The sequence below is a fragment of the Neolamprologus brichardi genome, chromosome 4 (assembly GCF_056152115.1).
Source record: "Neolamprologus brichardi isolate AB-2024 chromosome 4, ASM5615211v1, whole genome shotgun sequence".
NCBI classification, from domain to species: Eukaryota; Metazoa; Chordata; class Actinopteri; order Cichliformes; family Cichlidae; genus Neolamprologus; species Neolamprologus brichardi.
The window spans coordinates 14,082,608-14,102,061 of NC_142107.1; the positions used below are offsets into that span (position 1 = coordinate 14,082,608).

A 19,454-nucleotide genomic window follows, 5' to 3' on the forward strand; every position below is an offset into this window, starting at 1 on the left:
CATCTGTGTTATCTCCCTCCATTTCCTCCTCTTAGCATCTGGCTCATCCTTAATCTAAAACAACTGGATTCCCTACAACCACTTGGCCAAAGACAGTGAAGCATCTTATTTACAGCTCCATCTCCGCAGTTACACACGCATTAAGCGCTGCCAATCTGTCTTAGATGCACATGCTTATAACACTCCTACATAAACACACACTCAAAGCACATGACACGCCTAAAAAAAGGCTTAAAGCCATTGTTATGCAAACTGGGCCTCAAGTGCTTCGTAATGCTCCCAAAATAAATTCACCTGCCCAGAGGCGTTTTAATTTGGATTTTTTTTTTCATGTGTCTTCTACTCCGACTGTTTGTTAACAGCAAGAACACCGTCGGGCATGTAAGGCAGCGTTTGTTCTCTCCAGAGCTTCAGCGACATCTTAAACAGGCATCAAATGTCACTTGTTCTCCCACGACGATCTACGGTTCACTAACTGCGACTGATCCCCGCTTATGAATGAATTAATGACACAAACAAATTCTCTGTGAACACAGCCTAATATGCAGAAACAACACACAGACAGCTGAGCCATGAGTGTAGACAATTTGTCATTCTGTCATCTACAAAATCCCCTACAGCATTATTATTCCCCACATGTCTGTACAATGGAGATGTATGCTATAAACTGTAAAAACCATGCCCTGTGTCTCATCACTGACAAATATGCTGCACCCATGAGAAAATATGGAGCAGGGGAAACAAGAGAGTGTCACGCAGCGAGCAAGGGAGCATGCAGCGAACTGCAAGGAAAGTACTAAGTAGCTGTTGATGTAATGTAGGTCAGGAACTTAAGAATAAAGGGAGCCACTTTGACCCTTTGGCATTTTAAAAAAAATTATGAAACATGGATTTAAAGCCTATCATCTCATATTTCAAAACTTTTCCTGAAACAGGTTTAATCATCATAAATTTTGCGATTTGTGGGATAAATAGAAAAAAAAAACTCTACCACCTATAGCTAGAACTGCTGAGGACGTCATTTTAACGATAAAAAAAAAAAATCAATCAGATGTTCCCAGAAGCCAATGTGATGATGTCTGTGGCTGAGGGGGTGGAGCAGGGGCCTATGAAGCTGGCTTCACACCGATGTGATCGCCATCTCGATTAGCTAACCCAGGGTTTCATAATTCAGTTACAATTGCGTTCATATTGAGGGGGCGGAGTTGGCAGCAAATAGATGTACTGGCAGCAGAGCAGCTGATTTAAACTGCAGTTTAGTATTATTTGTACTTTGTAAATGAAAGCCTACAGCTTTCATTTACAAAGCAAGGAAAGAAACGCTGCAAAAAATGCAGACTGTGTGAGTATTATTGCCCTGTCATTAGGAGACATGTGAATCTGATGGATTATCATTGTTATTCCATTAAAATTAATATTTAGATGAGCATAAGATAATTTTGTTTTTTTAATTGAGATTTTTAATTAAAGTTAAACCCTTTCTTTCTATCAGTGACCCAGAGAAAGATTGTCGTGCTTTTATTATAACTAGACTGAATTCCTGCAGTTCATTATATGTGCTCCTGCCAGACTTATAATCCTTCTTTATAATCCTTTATAATAATGACCGCGGTGAACGCAGTCATAAGATGGCCTTACGAAGGCTCGTAAAAAGTACAAATATATACGACTGTGGGATTTGTATAGAATATTTTATACACCCTATGGATGTTGGCACTTAGACTACCATCTAGGTGGAGATAAGAAACATACACACATACCATTATAGAATGGTTATTTACGTGTTGTTCTTAAATTATATAAGTATCATTCCTTTGATGATTTTAAATGTCTTATATAAATAAAGTGACTTAACTTGGCTAATTTACTCTCACAGAGGACTTGTCAAGCTTAAATTACTCATTTATACAGTTGAATATATTTTTATCAAATAATTCAGTTCTACTTGGAAACATTTATTCAATGAACATTTAAAAAAAAAAGTATTGATTTAAGTAGAAAAAAACAATTAAGCAAAAACATCTGTGTGGCATTTGCAGTTCAAATCAAACATTAACCACATTTAAATCCTTGGCTGTCTCTTTTTATTGGAAAAAGGAAGCCAAATAAACTTTGGATGGAGCTCAATATGTCTGTACACTGTAGCACGGTTGCGTCACAGCCGTGGTTATCTCAGCCTTCACAAACAAGCCTGTTAGAAGTGTGTAGGAGCTGTGTAACGTAATCGGCAAACAGAGACTAATTAGGCAGTAAAAGAGATGAGCACACACGCACTAACACTTCCTTCTCATACTTCTATTCCTGTTAGTGCCCTGCACTGACTCTCATCCAACCCAGTGACCTTTGTGTAGTCTCCAAGTTAGCCTGTTTTTAAATTTCCTCAGCAACTACATCAATTATCTTAAAGGACTCAGGAGTGACCTTAAATAATCCTACACTACAAAAAATGTGTAATGACAAACACGGGGGGCGGGATTACACTGGAAAATGGAAAATACTCTACGTGCTGCAGATAAAAGTATCTGTTTCACATCTCCTCTGCAGGAAGGCTACACCCTGCAGCGATTATAATGTGCCATATCAGAAGAGGGTGCACAAAGATAAGTGGGATTACAAGTGAGGGAGCTTGAATTACAAGTGTCACTCTTGGGCTTGCTTGTATTTTTGTGCAGAGGAAACGGTGAGATGATTCATCTTAACTTGTGCAGTAATAAGCTGCACTTACTGCCTGATACTGCATTAGAGGCCTGCACAGCATCTATTGTGGTGAATGGGGATGATAAGGCAATCAGTTGGCCTTTTCTAAAAACAGACCGCAAGCAGTTATGGTCAAGGAGTCAAAAAAAGACATCGTCATGAAGTCGAGGAGACATATATTGTCTTATTTTCAAGCTATGGTACAACCTATTGTGTAACCTATGATAAGAAGATAAAAAAAGAACGGCTCTTTATGATAAACCTCATGAAGCAAAATGGCTTGTTAGTGAAACTCCAGTTTCTAGTAAGGAGTTTCAGAGAAAATGAAGCCGAAGTCATTTTCCCTACTGTAAAGGCCGTAACATACTGAGCACGCTGCAAAAAGGGACACGAAATTCTGAGTTTTTCAGATGCAAATGTGTCATGTAACATTGTAAGCGGTGTGTTTTAGTGGAAACTTCGTCCTCAAAGAGCACACAGTGGAAAAAATGAAGTCAAAAATCAATCAATGATGAGATGGTCCTGATGATTCTAAACAAGAAAAGGACCAAGCAGAGATTCTTGGTTCATCCAGTTGTCACAAGAAGGCAGCAGCAGGGAGAATTTCATGGTTTGATCCAGGAGCTGAAGCCGCGAGAGGTCGCTCGAGGCAGAGAGCTGTTGACCTGGAGCAGCATCTAGCTGTGTGTCTGAAATAAAATATTATTTTTCTACTATTTGTACATTCAGAACTGGTATGCATTTGAGCTCCAGTGCACTTGTTGCCAAGTGAAGCGGTCTGTTTGGTCAGATCAGTTTGAGCTTGGTTTAAAAGAATAAATGCCACAAATGCATCTAATAAAATCATTCTTAAAATAATTTATTAAATATGTGAATTTAAAATATTTGCATGGGATTTAAACGCGTGGTCAATAAAGGCCTTCATCTTGAACCACATTTAGATTTGACTGGGATTCATGTTTGAGCCTCTGTGAATTGGATGCTGATGAGTTGCAAAGAGATCCTTCCACATTTTAGCCAGTCACCATAGTCAGCCTAGTTCCTCTGGACGTCATTTCCACTTATTTTGCATGCACACATTTTAGTGTACATTTTAATACATAATTTTAAACATTCCCTAGGACTTTAGAAATGAATATATTAATATTGTATCCTTGTGCGTTGTAAACGTTCTCTACCCAAAGTGCAAACTGTAGTATTTCTGTAAAGAAGTTTGACCTGCTGCAACATTTGCATTTAAGATTTGTTGTGCTGGTTGTCTGGTGATGGGTGTAATGCAAAGATGTCTTGAGCTTCCAGAAGACCTTCAGTAGTACGGTGCAGGCCTTTGGAGAGTATAAATAATACTCCATAAAAGCAGCTTGTTGGTCTGTACTGAATATTTGATGTGTTTAGTTTATGACAACATGTCTGAAAGACGACAGCGAGCTTAATTAATGATAACCCTTTAAAGAAGATGAGCTTTGACAGGAGAGAACTGCACACCCGAGGTATGAATCATCTCATGGAAAAAAGAAACTAGCGACTAGGTCAGCTGCGCATAGCTTGGGGGGGGGGGGGGGGGGGGGGGGGGGGGAGACAGATACCCTGACTTTGCTCACTTCTGCAGCATATAAATGTAATGAGACAGATGATAGTTCGCCTTAGTTTAAACACAGCTATTCATAAAGAGTTACACTGGTGGAAAATCTTGCAGGCAGCAGTATGCATTTACAAAGAAAACAGCCTCCTCATGCTGTAAGTAGTCATGTGAAATGTAAACAAAAAAGAAATTGAGGAAAATGACTTTGTTGTCCTTTATATTAATGTGGCTATTTGGAACAGCCACTAGCACTTCAGATTTCTGCTTGACAGCACATTGTACAAGCCACTTGTTAAGAAGCATAACTCCATACTGTGCATATGTTGCAAATGGGGTGCACGCATATATTTAAACAATTAAATAATACCATTCATGAGTTTCTGCTTTGCTCGACTTTCATTTGCAAAATAATTTGTAGCAAATGAAAAACTGAGAGATCGAATCAGCTGCTTCTCATGTGAGTGTCTAGCAATGACGGGCTGTTTAACTGCAGAAATTCTCCACTTGCCCCTAGGTTCTGGTTAGTGTCCACCAAATTTGCAGCACATCTCCAGAGCAGAAGAAGGCCTGTTGACAAAAACTGCAGTCCAAGATAGTTGAATTTGAATATAACCGTGGGAAAGCAGCTAAATGATATCAAGGATGACCACAAGAGCAACGGGATCAGTGAGTCATGGGACAAACACACAGCAGACTTCGTTTTTGTTTTTTTAACTGAGAAGACAATCCAATTACTAAAGGTATTGCTATTACTAATATCAATCAATCTATTTATCCATCCATCTTCTGCTTATAGAACTTAGGGTTGCCCGGTGGTTCCCAGCTGTCACAGGGTAAAGGCGGGGTATACCCTGGACAAGTAGCCAGTCTGTCACATGACACTCACAGTCACATTCACACTTACAGCCAGTTTATATTCACCAGTGACCCTAACCCTGTTGAGACCTCTGCCTCAGCAGAGTTTCTTTAACCCAAACCTCCTTATGATTTGTTTGTTTAAAACTAACAAATTGTAAGCAATAAATCATATAAACGATGCAGCCTTTAGCAAAAGTGATACAAACAAAACTTCTGCATTTATGAATTTATTTCTTCAGCCCTTATGCCTCCCTATATAAACTTTTCCAAATTGAACCATCACTTCATCGTCACCCAGTTTTGATCTAACCAGTGCATCAAGGCATCAAAGGACATCTTGTGCCTACGCCTGCAACATCACTGGCTTCTGACAAAATGGCAGTATTTGATTTTTTTTCCACAGAGAAATTTTTTTTGAGATGTAACATTACTGCCATAGCCAGTTTGAAGCCAGCTATGACATTAACATCTGTTTAGTATTGCAATGATCCTGTCACACAGCCTTACTGTTCGCATAAACAGCACCAGTGCAAGACAGCGCAGCATATGTCAGAGAAGACTGCAGAAGCTATTTTGCTCCGTATGTTTTTTTAAATGAATCAGTAAAACTAGCACCAGAAATTTGTGTTTATACCTATAACAGACGGCTGCACGTTGTGCATGTCTGAGTGCTACATATGAAGAGAGGTCAATGTCTCCCTCACTGTGTACACAAAACACAGAGGCCCACGTCCAACTTCCCGTCAAAGACACACTGACATGTTGTTTTTCAACTCCAACTAACAATCTTCGCCACTGAAAACCAAAGAGAAAGACTTCATTCATGGTAAGGTAGCATAGACAAAAATATTCCTCTGGGAGACATTAGTCTCACATTGTCTCCAATTCAAATCCCTTAATTTACATACTCATTCCAAACCGTTTACCAATTACAGCACTAACGACAAGCAGCACTGCGACAGTGACATTTGGTTTATGTGTAAGCTGTAAGACGCATGTCCTGTTAGAGTTCGTCAGACACACCCAATAACTAATGCCAAAGAAGTTATAAATTTGTTGGCTAATAGCATAAGAAAAACCATTCAAGGCAATGGGGCGTATGTTCTGTATTAAAGTCACAGTTCTAAGTAGGGACATAGATGAGAAAACTGATAATATTCTCAACTCCTCGAGCATATTAGCTTCCCTTAATATTGTGCACAGACAGCTCAATAAAGACAATTGGTTCTTTTGTCTGGGGGCTTGTGAGGTCAACAATTTCATGACAGGAAATAGAATAATACTAAATAAGGGATGTCAAACTCGTGGCCCGGACCAATTCAATTTGATTTTTATAGCACTAAACTGTAGCCTTTCTGTCAGTGTAAAGATGTTCAACTACACATAAAACCTGAGATCTTAATTTGAATTAATTTAAATTAATGTTAAATCCTTAATTTAAGAAAATTTGTTACTGTTACTTTCCCGTAAGCACGTGGCATTACTGCGTTACTAAACTGTGATTTTGTTTGTGAGAGTGTCTTATGACAATGATGTAAGGGCGTGCGACATTCGTGGTAACAGACGTGTGCAGATCAACAATGGATAATATATAGAGTGCGGGAGAGAGTACGATTGTGCAGCATTTAAATCGTGGAAGTACTGACCTTACTTTGAGTTTGCTTCTGTAAAAAGTGACAAAAACATTAGCATCTGCTGTACACTGCGTGGGAAGAAAACTTCTTTTTACAGCAAAAAAACCCCCCTAAATTTCTGAGCAAGTACCTAGCATGCTGCCTTGGGAATATGAAATTCATGGAGAAATCCCTGGATCCTACCGCTGTGGCACTGGGCAAACCTCCGCCTGCTCCACTCCTGCCAAACAGGTGAAAATAGATTTAAGAATGACAGGACTCAGGCTATGTCCACACGTACACAGGTATTTTTGAAAGGATTTTCCTTTTTTTTTTTTTTTTAAAGAAATCCCGTCCACACATGCAGTTTTAAAAAATGTCTCCGTCCACATGTAAATGCTAAAAACGATAGCTTGGCCAATCCGAAGTCTAGAAGCATGGGAGGGAAAGACTGAACAGGGTTTTGTACTCTCACAAAACCTTAAGTACTTCTGAAAAGTTTTTGTTTTTCTGGAAAGGCAGATAATTTTGTGTTACTTTTCAAGTGCCTTCGTCATTTCAAATCTTAATAACTAAAGACTATTTTGGCTGTTGTGTAGACTCACAACTTAGGAATGAACAAAATGCATACAGCATACATAAATTTAATTTTGGGGGGGGGACTGAAAGGTCTATTGCTTTATTACTTATTCAGGTTGTGTATCATATTTTTAAAAAGTAACTAAGTAACTAATTACTTTTGCAAATAAGTAATCAGTAAAGTAATGGGATTACTTTTTGGAGAAGTAATCAGTAATTAGTTAATAATTACTTTTTTCAAGTAACTTGACCATCAGTGATCATTAGTGCCACGACTGAGTAAAGATGACTATTGGCGTGCTGGATCCTGCTATATGTCCAAAACTGTCCCTGGAGGCTCTCTAGTCTCATTGTTCTTGGTGTAAATCTGAGAGAAACTGAGATGAGCTGCTCAAGCTGGTACTTGTGCCATTTTTGTGGCACAAGCACATCCAGCCTGAAGCTGTATAATACAGTAGTGCAATGTGGACACTGTAGTAGTGCTAATCTCTCAGGATGAGGAGATACTTCCTTGGAAAAAAATCTAGTTCCGACATGCCGCCTTACTGGACGTGGGACACGCTGGGTCAGCGGTTTCATTAGAGGCAGCCACAACCAGCAACCATTGCACAGCTGCAGACTGTACTCATCCAGAAATAGGGAGAGCAATTTGTCAACAACAGATCCAGAAGCTTGAGCAATCTATGCACACACAGGTGACTGCATCACATTAGATGAGGCCAGACCTCATATTGAAATGTTTGTATGTATATACAAAACAATATCCATATTCTAATTCATTCAAATCAGTAACAATCAAAATTGTATAAAGATCTACAGAAGCCTGAGACTGAAACCTATTGTTCTGAGCAGATTCCGCCTCATAAGGGATGATCTTACTGCTTGAATACAACATAACGCAGTCTCCGCTGGATGTTGGTTCTCGTCTCTTACTGTACGGTGAAATTCCACTGTGTTTTCAGCACAGCAACAGCTGGTTAAGACTGCTCCGTCAAACATCAGTTTACCAGTTTTGGTTTTAAAAGGTGGAAAAGGTGAGTTAGGCAGGAAAGTTTACTTTTGTCCCCTTAGTCACGTCACCAGAGCCATTGACAAAATAGAAGAACACTGAGAGGAAGGTCTCTACGACATTAGTTTCCAATACAGGTTGTTGGAGGAAACCCAATTTTCTTGGGTACACAAGATTTAACGTGATGCTGACTTATATCCAACACTGGATTCAGGGGTTCAGTTGTGCACTTTGACACGATACTTGGGCTCTATTCGATGGGAAACCCATTAACAAACTGTGCACCTGAACAGTTGTACAGCCAAACGTTTAACATCAGAAATAAGACCACATGAAAAACATCTTATGAAAACCTCATCTTTTTTTTTTAATTAAAACAAGAAAACACTGAAACAAATTTTCCAGATTCTCATGGACATGACCAGAAATTTTCTATTTATTTGAATCCTTAAAATGTAGAACATTTTTTGACCACGCAGTAATCTGCTTTCATTTTGTCTAATCCTCTGTACTTTAGCTGTTGTTTACCTTGTGTCTTACAGGGCCTCACTATGGGGAGGAGGCAGCCAGTCGCTGCACTTTTCTGATTACTTTCTGTAACCTGAAGCATTTTCTGCCCCATGCTCTTTGCATGAAGACCTCACTTTGAGTAAACTATGTTGATTTAACATGACAATTGCATGCACAACTCTATTCAAAGTGTTTGCTTTTCTTCTGTGACGTCTTGGGCCTTCAAACAAAGATTATAGCGAGGATTAGATTTGCAGAAATAGCAGGACGGAAGCAGTTTAAAATTTGCCAAACCTTCAAAAAATACGTACATTGGAGCAGGGGCATTTAAAAAAACAACAACAAAACATTTCATTATGAAATGATGAGTGAATGAGAATTCAGAGATTATTTGTCTGTTGATGGAGAAAAGTTGTCCTGATGTGCGACCCAAAGCCCACAGAAGAAGCATGGTTGCAACAGTTTCCAGCTGAGCAGTCACTGAGATAAAGCAACTGTTGTTTGTGCTCTCTACTGTGATAATAGGCTGTGTTAGGGAGCAAAAGGATCTATATTTGACCCTCAACCCATATAGATACAACAAGGGGAAAGGGGGTATTTTTAGCACCTAACCGATGTGGATCTGAACGAATGGAAAATTGCTCGATACCTCTGCCTGCTTCAGAGTTTACTAAAGTGAAAGCGTTCCTGTGTTCTTTGATCTTTTTTAAATCCTTTGCTGCTCCTATGCAGGTATTGATTCCTCTCTGATAAACGCTCAAGTCTGTACTTTGTATGGAAATGTTTCGGTGCGCACCGAGGAGGAATTGACCTCGTGCAGAACATATGTACTGTCACCCCCCACTGAGACGTGAGCGTATCTGTCACCTCAAATTTTGATCCACAGCTTGACCCATAGTGGCCCGGCTGAAAGGCTAGCACATGGCCCCTGTTCAGCAAACTGATGCGTGTAGGTCGGTCATTAGTGTATAATCATATGAGTCTGACTGGGTGATTCATCTTGGAGAGAAAGAGCATGAGTGATATGTCTCCATCATCACAACCCACTGACTTCTGTCATGACTTATCTGAGAGATAATTCCAATCATGACCTTCAATCAAGCCTGTGAGGCGACATATCCCAGTCCATCTACAACACTGATTACACTTAATGAGCAGGTTTTTTTGTTTTTTCTGTAAAGCACGATTTACAAGATACCCTCAGAATTTAGTCTAAGTATTAACATATGGCAAAGAGAGCTGAAATCTTACTATTTCACATCTGCTGAGCTCAAATATCAAAGATACTCTTACTCCCATACATATGCAGCTACTCACTTTATAAAATCATTGCGGGTGACAGGCAAATATATGTGACTTTGAAAAACTTATTTTTCATTTAGGCCATAACAGATTAATATAGGAAATCTACAAAGACAAAAGAGTCCCATGGCTTGGTGCAGTCTTAGATTATGCCAAGTAAAGCAATACCAGTGCAATGCAGTCTGTCATTCAGTACCTCTTTTATCTTTCTTCCTAAAAAGATAGATAATAGAGCAATAACGGTCTGCTTTCATTTTTGGGTTATTGAATATGGGTGTTTTGTAAAAAAATACAGTTGCATTTAAGACGTGTCCATGATGTACCGCATCTCACTCCTAATGGATTACATATGTACTCTTGAGCAGGGATTCTTGATTCATTGGCTACTCTTCATATTTCAGCACCGCAACCTTTTCCTAAACCCAACCAGTGAGTAAAAACAAAACTGATCACTGAACTGAGCGAGCGAAATCAAAGTAAAACAAAACAAAAAACAGAGGCCAACACGGTCTCCTGGCTGCGTGCTATCTCTGTGAAGCCAGCAGCTTCTGAAAAATGACAGTATCTATCACTGCGTTTTTTTGCTTTCTGTTTTCATTCTCTGCAATCTCTGTCCTCCTGTTATTGCACACTCGTCTTAACTAACGGTGGCAGAGATTTATTTGAAATAGAATTGAATAATCAAAGAATCATGATGAATGGACTTTTTGTTTTTGTCCTATCTTTGATTTGAACCAGGTTTCACCATGTAACTCAGAGTTTTCACAGTCTGTTTTTATATTGTCATCACAACAATTTAAGTATTGTGATTTAAGTGCATTGAAGCAATTGATGTTGTGATTTGGTGATATATAAATAAAACTGAATTGAGCAGAAGAGACAGCTAAGGTCTCTTTCACATGGGCCCAGAGATCCACTGGCACTGGCAGGTACTATGATTGCTAAAGCCCCAGTCACACCTAGAGACCAGTCAGTGACATTTTTCCCTAGCAACCAGAAGTTGCTAGGGAAAAATGTATATTCTACAACTGATTGTTCAGTGGTTTCTGGACATGGTTGCTGTTGCTAGGTGAAACTGGTCACGAAGAGGTAAACAGTGCTCCACTGAAAACATCTCTGGGATTGCTTTGGCTGCAGTTTGCCAACTTGTCTTGAACCTGAACTGTACAGCTGTTCACTGTTGTTTTTAAATGTGTTGGTTCAGTTGTTGTTCAGTCATAACATTGTCTATTTCCCTTTTGGGTCACATGAACTACCGCTCTGAGCGATAGTTAGTTGGATAGACCAGTTGACATCTTCCTTACTAGCTACAGGTTACTGTGGCAATCCGCTAGCAATCAAAGCAATCACAGGGACGCCTTTAAAATCTGACCATCAGAAAGCTTTACTAAGTAGGGCTCACTCTCTAGCTTTTAAGCCTAAATTTAGTTTCAAAACAAACAAAAACAACAACAAAGAAAAAGAAAACAAATGCAAACTTTAAAAGATACGTCCTCTCAATGGTTAACATTTTTATGAATGGAGGGATGTACAGTGTGCTTCAGACACCACAGCAGTAAAACCTTCCACCAACCATTCAAAGGTATGAATGAAAGGTTAAAAAAGAGCACTCTTGTAACAAATTTAATTTTACAACAATTGTTCTTCTTATGACACTAAACAAGTACTGACTGAAAAGGGTGCATAACGCTTCTCAACTTCCCTTAACGGGCTCATACACTGGGAAAATAAATCCTCAAACTATTCCATGGGACTTTCTTAAACTGACGGAATGAAGGAAGGAAGGACATAATTTACGAGTCTCAGTGCATGGCTGATATCCAAAAGGAATGTGGTAAATGTTCGTGCTGTGAAGCTGAAATAGCAAAGCTCCTAGAGAACCAAGAATGAAATGATGCATTTGGTTTCTGAGCGCCGCATTTCTGGTTTTGCTATATTTACTCCATTATAATAGGTTTCTTATGTTCAGCGTGTGTGAAAATGGAAAAAACAATGATGCAATGATTTCTGACTGAGACTGTAAGGCACATTCTATAGCACAATTATATATTAAACAAATTTGAAAACCACTATTTGGCTGTTTTCTTGGCAACCGCAAAAGCTCTGATCGCTTTTGGTCGACGCTGCAGAAACAGTTCAGTCTGTGCACCATGAGTGGATTCTTTGGGCATGTAAGATTGATTGTCTTTTGTTCACAGGGGCAGGAAGGTACAATGCTGCCTGACACACGGGCCACAGTAAGTGATGGAATGTGCTGCACTTCATATCTGATTCTGCTGTGGGTACGGAGCAGAGAACATGCAGGAAAAGGCAGCAGACGCTACCAAGAGACCAGAGAGCAACATCGGGACACGGCCCAGATGGGCATCAAGGGAAATAGTTTCCAGCCAAGACATTAAGTGTGCACATACTGGCAAAGAAACAAGAGCACAGTCTAGCCTGCACTATGTGTTGTGTGGAGTAAACAAAAGAAGCAGCAATGAGCATCCAGAGTAGGCGCAAGGTTATTCTTTTTTAAGCCATAACAAAAAAGGCTAAAAATGAGGGAAGGTGTAAGGCAACCACTGGGTAAGTCCTTTTCTGATGCTATATATATCAGTTTATTGCTCTTTAAAAGCAAATAAGTAATTAAATTTTTTTTCCTACAGGTGTTGGAGTGGTTTCATAAAGGAACTGAGATGGCGCTCTGCTATTGACACACTGCTGAGTGTACTTGGGAAGATTTAATAACCTCTTATCTTATCAGTTTAACCCAGTGCGCACCTGAAAGTTAGAACAGCAAAGTCAACCATTAAACTGTGCCTCGAAGCTACGTGGACGTCGATGTATATTAAATAAGCAGTAGATGTTTCCTGCTGCTAACAGAAAGGGATTGGTTCTAATTTTTCCTGTTTAATTGTGTAAATAAAGATCGGGTGTGCGCACTTGTGACCATGGATGTGTGTGTGTAGTGGCTTTCCGATAGGTCACTGAGGTGATGTGTTGAAGGCAGACCTACCGACACGTGTCAAGTTACGGCTAAAAAAAATGACAATGTCCGCACATTTACCTTTGACTTTTCCACTAAATGCTAGCTGCACTCTTTTATCCGCATAGAACATCACAAATCACGCGATTGTGTAGCCTAACCAAATTTGCGCTATGGTTACACTAACTATGGTTACACATTGTGATTACAGTCAAAAGAACAATACGCGCCACCTGGCATACATCAAACTGAATAAATAAAGTTATCGGTGACTGCCTCCTACTTCATGGAAAGCGCATCAAAATGAAAAGAAACAAAAACAAATTTATTAATAGATTTATTTAGAAACAAACTCTATGTGAAAGTAATTCAAGCCAAGGTAATTTTGTGTGTGTTTAAATAAAGCTTTTTGCATGTGTACAAAACTTGGCTTACATTTCAAACAGCTTTCCGTAAAGTGACTGACATTGCATGTTTGCATACAAACTATAAGTTGCTGCCATCTTGTGGCCACACTTGGCTACTGTCTCTGGAGGCAAGCTTGACTCTGAGCCACTGGAGTCTGTAGCTGCTGTCATTTTCAAGGGTGTGACCTGGAAGCTAAGAGGCCAGGAGCTTTTTTGTGGTTCTTTGCACTTAATCAGTATTGCATGCACTGTATGTTAATTATGTTTCACTGCTCTAAGATCAGTTGCAATCTGCATGTTACCGCAGAAGGAGAGTTAGGAAGTAAGTGAGGATATTACTGTGATTTTTCATTTCAGCAGATTAGTTTTAGCCAGGAAAACCTTTATAAAGAAAATTCACATAATGAAGAGGGTACTGTGATCTCTGGAATATCCCAAGGTTTTAAGTTTGTGTACATATGGTTTAGAGCCTAAAGTCTTTGTTATATTTTAGTTCTAGTACATATCAGTTAATTGATTATTGGCCTCTGTGTTTCTCCGATTGGGACATAGTATGAATAATCACTTGGTTGGCTGGATGCAAGTTTAATGAGTTGATTTGCTTTTTCTCCCTCATTTCTTAAAAAATATTAACCATGTGACACAATACTAAAGCTTCAATTCAGTTTGCTTTTATTATACTAATGTATTTCTTTTTTTCCATTAAGGTGTAGGGCTGTTTTTCTAATCAGATTAAGAAATGTTTTTCTTTTAGAGCAAGCCATACTACAAACATATGATAGTACACAATATGATGGTGCTGTGTGAGCTCAACCTTTAATATTCGCAATAGTAATATTACCCATACAACACTGATGGGGAACACGGAAGGGTGAGTATCATCTCTGCTTGCCTTTCAGCAACAATCACCCCACTCTACTGGATTTTTGCATAATCACAATGCATTTTAAGCTTTTCACTTGCTATTTTACCCTCTCTTGGCTGCTTTGACTCACACGTAGGAGCATTGTCCCCTAACCACAGGGCTACTGGTTTGATCCCCAACCCTGGCCTCTTCAGATGGCGCCACAGCCTTAGCACCCAGTGGCCACAGTACGTTACAGCGATTGCAATTTCGATTTTTTTCTGTTGTTGTTTTTACATTTTCCTAGCTAGCAAATTGAGAGTTTGTTTTAGGACTACAGTAATTTGCCCGTTTCAGTTGTCTTCTTAAAAAGATGCACTCTGACAGGAACACTCTGCACTTATTTTCTATTTGTTAGAAAAAAAAACAGCAATGTCAAATTTGTGATAGTGCAACAGCAGCTTTTCGGTTCATTACTTTCGTGCCAACATGAATAATAGATTTGCGGTGCAAAACATTTTCACCTATTGCTGTTGATTGAGCTGGAGAGACAGAGAGAGAGCACATAATGTAGACATTTGTATTTATGCATGCACTTCACAGAGATTTCAGTAATTTTGTTTATGTCCAAATGAGTCATGAAATTTGTTTGTGTGCCTCTGTGTAATAGAATTTGCCTTTTTCTGATGTAGTCATGAAGGAAATGAGTCATGAGGTAACAATATTAATAATGTAGTCAGTCTGAAAAAAAACTAACTAAAACTGTATTTTTTTCTTTTTCTTTCTTTTCACATGCTCTCTGACTACACTATAACAATAATTGACTTCCTTAATCCCCAATATAATGCACAGATCCATAAGAGAGATGACTTTTCCTCCTTTTTCTTTCTTCTTTAATTGCATGGACTGGCCTGAGGATAGAGACGATGAAATATCACGTACAATTCGATCTCCCGAGAATTTTTGTGTTTGCTCAATATCTAGATGGATATTGCGGACTTCTCTTTTAACAATCCAGAGTGACAGCACTTTGTAGTGGAAGCTATTCTTAGAGCCCCTGGTTCAATTGCATGGGTCCAATTGAATTGGAGGACGCCGTGCCACACAGGACATCCATGGTCACTTGATGGGGCTGACACAAACACTCACACTCTTACACTCACACCTGTCTATCACACCTCCACAAGCGTTAATCCAGCTGAGGCTCTCCGGATCACCCTCTTCGTTCTGTCTCCTTTGTTCGCTCACACGTTCTCTTCCTTTGTCTCTCCAGACACTCTCTATCGTTATCTCTGCCTTCGCTATTACTCCCTCTCTCGTCTCGATTGTCTTAACCACAGCCAAGGGAAAAGTACAAAGTTAAGCAGCAAGAAATTACCAAGGACGCTGTATTTCTCTGTTCTTGTTGTGTCTCTCATCCTTGTCTTGTTAAGGCGTCTCATAATTAGGAAACCATGGCTATTTCTGAATGTTGTCTATCCGTAAATGAATCTCATTGCGGTGTTTTTTTTAAAAAAAAACTACCTGCTGGGTCAAACTCATTCACTTATGTGTAATGGCGTAATCTAAATTATCAGATGCTCCCATTGTGTTTTCATATAAAAAATAAAAAACAAAATGAAGTGAAGCGACTTTGGACAGCTGATGTATAAACATAGTAATGTTTTGCACTGGTGTTAAGTAAAATCTGACAAAGGGATTTTTGTAAGTTATCTGCACTGCCTGTTATTGCTCATCTCTGGCTGCTTAGATGACGACACTGACCACAATATAATGACCTTACTCAAGTGTCTTCAATGCAACTAAACAGCAGGTTTGAAATTAAAACATATGTAAACATAATTTCTTAAACTGGAGGAAAAGTTTTACTTATTTACTTATTTACTTAATTTTGTAAAGATGTATTTCCTAAATTAACGTTAAATGCATTTCAGTCCATTGATGTTGAGCTAATTCTCATGGAGAGGACAAGTACACTCCTTTGTCTATTTCATGGACTCTCTCTCACAATTACTAACTGTGGATGTTGTCCAGTTGACACTGACCAGTAGAGCCGTGTCTCTATTACCACAGGTCCCTCCCATGATATTCATCTCAACATGCCAAATGTTTTTAAGAAAAACAACAAAACCTACATTATTTGACTGCAAGATAAAGACACAAAACTAACTCCATGACAAACACAAATTTATTCTTGCTTTACCATAGAAACTTTGACAAAAAACACCTGCTGTATTTTTATTTAAAGGAAAGGAAAAAGTCCCACAACTAATATCACACTTTTTGTTACCAAGCAAAACTGAATGAACAGATACAGCAGTGATAGTGAGTAGAGCCACTTGACTTTCAGTACGTCCTTTCTATGTGACCAAGAACAACAAATCCTTTTTTCACCTTCTTCTTAAAGAACTCTTTTCTGTTAGAGCTTTGGGATCCTGCAGCTGAACGTGGTGTACAGTACTAGCTAACAGCACTCAGGGCAGTGAGAAGGTTAGAAAGCACTCCCAGCTTTCACTCTCTGGCCCCTGAGGCCAGATCGCAGTCTGAATCATTTAGCTGGAAAGTTGTTCCAAACCACAATGTACTGCATGCATATGAAGGTCCTATATCTATGTAACAAATTCAGCGATCCCTGTTTTGTCATTCAGCATTTTTATCTGTGGCTATACCAAAACTCATGACTGTGGAAAGTTTGCCACACTGATTGTAGCTGCACTTACAGAGCAGAAGCTCATTTATGTATCGCAAAACCTCAGTAATATTTATTCTGTATGCACTGAAACTTCTGTGCCACCCACTAATGTTTGCAAATTAAGACTAAATACATCATCCAGCGGGGCACCACTCATTCACCGAGTGCACCTGCACACACAGACCCACCGAGGAGCATGCCTCTCTGATGCATTACTGCAGCAGCAGCTGTAATAGTAATGAATATGCTTGTTTAGTAATGTGCCAGAGGTGTTTGCCTAACAATGGGCACATTTATTAGCCACACTATGCAAAATGCACAGGGGACTAAGGACCAACATGTTCTCTCATGTGATGCTGCTCAAGTAGGTTTAATTAGGATCAGAAACACTTGTGGACAATTAAGTCCCCTAACAATTAAATTCTTATGTATTTTATGCACACAGAAACACGACTGTAATTATTCTGCCTGTACATTATTAGATGCATGCGTAGGCATACAGAACAGGGTCGCGGGAGTTAATTTGCTGCTGCGTTGAAATTTCAAAACACAACAAACAAATAGATTTACACATATGCATATGGTGTTAATTCAAAATCTTCAGGTTCCTCACATGTATTTTGTAACTCTCTCTGAAACAGTTGCAAATAATTGCGCAAAGAGGGTGACTACTTTAAGCTGAGTGGTCCGTTGTTTTGGACTGAAGTGGACTAGGTTTAGTCTGGCTGAGCTGATAAGGTCTCTCGACTGCCATTGGTACACTGTGGACACCGTAGCGCTGTAGGCTACGGGAGAATGCAAAGCAGCAAAGTCACATTTAACACTAAATTAAGCCTGTACGTTCAATTTAAATCCACTTTAAGATTAAGAGATTCTTAAAAATTGATCATTGCTTTTCCACAATGATTTGCTGAATATACTATTTGCACGTGCTGTAAAGGAGTCAGGAGAAAACTTTATTCATTCTTCAATTATTACTTCTATAATTTAAATATATTTTTTTCAATGTGCTGTTGTGTAAGACCAGAGCCACCAGCAGATACTTTTCGAAATACAACACACCGTTTCTGTATTTTTGCACAACCATTTATCCACAGAACACTCGTGTCTTTGACATGTGGGACTCAAGATCCCAGATAAAAGACAGTTTAGATAACACGGCCTTTGAACATTAGCGATAAGTGACACTAAATGCAACTGGAGGAATCCAGAAAAACGTTTCCAGAAATGTAAATGTGTCCGAACATGCAGCAGAAAAAGAGAGAGAAATGCTTTCATTTCATTTCGGCTATTCCAATTTCGGAAAATAATAATAAAGCCGATAATAGAGTTTTATTAAAACCCTTCTTGGTAATAGATATTTTAAGGTCCACCACAGCCTGCAACATGGCCAGAATGATGAGATTCTGCTCACGTGAACGAGCTCACTTGTGTCAATATCAAATATCAAATTAAACCAAACTCAATCAAAAATAAATGCAAGGCAAATTACCGTTGACAGCAGGGGATTCCGCCGATTCTGCAGATGTGATCTTTCGCCGCTGCTCATCATCTGAGCCGCGTATTCCTGGTGAGTTCACGCGGCTCCGCTCTAATCCAACTTTCACAATAAATTACAGCTCGCCTCGCAGATAAGTTGTCTGCCCTGTCCGGAGAACTGTTTGCGGGATTTAGCGAAACTCTTAAAGTACGGAAAAAATGATAATAACACAAAGATATTAAATAAATGTATTAAAGTGAACGGTTTGGTTCTGTCTTTGTACTTGTCACCGTTGGCTGAGCGAGCGCGAGCGCTCAGCTGCTTACTTGCGCTCCTTGTACCCGTGTGACGTAAGTGACGAGGGGTGGGGAGGGGGGGGTCATTTAAACACTGGGTCAGGGTGTTGTAGTGCTTTTCTGTGTCGTTTGACGAACATGGGTTGTTTGAATTTCGGACTGGACACTGAGCTCTTCGTTAATTAGGGCTGATTTGTTCTCGTGTCTTATCCATCTGGTAGCTGCAAACATTTGAACTGAGCCTCATTCTGCCTACATACAAACCTGATATGCCTTTTAAAATATAAAAATCAATAAATAACGCAATTATTATTTGCCTTACTGTCCCACATCTTTAGACAGTGTCTCGCGTTTTTAACGACTTCTCAGGACTTGCGCTTGTTCAAAGTCTTCATTTATACAGACTAAAATGTGAAAACAAGTCTTTTTTCTTATAGTTAAAACCCGTCTAATGCTATGCTCATGAGTATAAGTTAAACACTGCCTGAAAAAGTAACAAACCTTGCAGAATTTGGTGAATATTATGGCAACTACAAAGAAAATGAAGTAAAGTATCTTTTTCCAAGTTATTGATCAGTTTTGCACAGGAGATATGTGTACGTGTGTGTCATAAATTG

The 19,454-nt window shown here is 39.2% G+C and overlaps 1 protein-coding gene and 1 long non-coding RNA gene across 2 annotated transcripts in view; one reads left to right on the forward strand and one right to left on the reverse strand.

Annotated features, from left to right (window-relative positions):
• gcgra (glucagon receptor a) overlaps positions 1 to 18,881 on the reverse strand; it is a 46,297-nt gene extending 27,416 nt beyond the window's left edge. Inside the window, exon 1 of the mRNA XM_006791333.3 lies at positions 18,554 to 18,881. The gene's annotated coding sequence lies outside the window, so the exon portion shown is untranslated. The remainder of the gene's footprint in view (positions 1 to 18,553) is intronic.
• On the forward strand, positions 11,181 to 13,081 carry LOC102798337 (uncharacterized). Its single transcript, XR_436899.3, has 3 exons — positions 11,181 to 11,239; positions 12,349 to 12,718; positions 12,799 to 13,081. It is a non-coding gene; the product is annotated as an uncharacterized LOC102798337 (long non-coding RNA).
• Positions 18,882 to 19,454: the final 573 nt, after the last annotated feature.